This window comes from Ixodes scapularis, unplaced genomic scaffold, assembly GCF_016920785.2.
Source record: "Ixodes scapularis isolate PalLabHiFi unplaced genomic scaffold, ASM1692078v2 PGA_scaffold3__209_contigs__length_174095766, whole genome shotgun sequence".
Lineage (NCBI taxonomy): Eukaryota > Metazoa > Arthropoda > Arachnida > Ixodida > Ixodidae > Ixodes > Ixodes scapularis.
In genome coordinates, this window is record NW_024609868.1 from 42,565,568 (window position 1) to 42,566,633 (window position 1,066).

Here is a 1,066-nt window from a genome sequence, read left to right on the forward strand (position 1 = left end):
TGAAGCCGCACCATATCTGCGTATCTGTTCTCTACAGACCCCCTAAGTTGCAGCTCAGTTATGGTACCTACCCATATTTTAATATCGGGCATACAGCCACTTGCACTTCCTGACTACTTTGAATCTATCCGCCGTGACTGTAAATACGCGGTGCATACATTATGTTTCCCGTTCCTTATAAATTTGTACAAAAATGTTCACGCAAATGGTGATGTATATACGTTTCACATTTGTATACTTGTTTTTAACTACCAGTCCTAACGAAAAGCATGTAAACACGCCTGAAGGAACTTCAGATCATTCAAGTGTCTGCCAGAACTTCATTTAACAAGTTCTTCATTTGAAACACTTTCCCTCGGACATATCTTGTTTTGTCGCCTATGTTTTGTTAGCTCGGCGCCGCCACTTATGACCCAGGATACGCACGTCAGGAAGCTTGCGTGCAGATTGCTATCTGTTGTATTTAATAGCATATTTCAAATCCTTATTATCTTTCGAGGCCTGCCTTACGCAACAATGTTATTAGCCCGATGCAAGTGTCATTTGTGTTACTTCACTTAGGCATTTTGGCATGATACCCACACACTCTACACTTACATCGAAAGAAGGTTCTGCTAATGGCCAGTGCACATAGAAACAGATGGAAGCCCATGTGAATAGCTAGAATGCGTCGAACGTCGAACAAAAGTCTCCATTTTTTTAAGCTTCCAAAATTTTAAGAAATGACATTTTTTTATATATATATATTTGTCTAAAATATTGAGCTCGAGAGTACATTTCTGGAGAAAGACATTTCAAAAACCATAACGCGTCCCTCTTGGAAACTTGACGTCAGAAATTATGATGGTCCTTCCAAAGTGTGTGTGTTTTAATGCAAAAGCATTTAAGGCCCGTTCAAACTCTTGCGACCGAGTAAGACCGAGAGAGACCAGACCGGTTTTTAAGCCTCTTACGACGTCTTAGAACCTGCTCCGCTGCAGCGCGTCGGGTCCTAAGACGTCGCAAGAGGCTTCAAAACCGGCCTGGTCTCTCTCGTTCTTACTCGGTCGCATATATGTGAACGGCG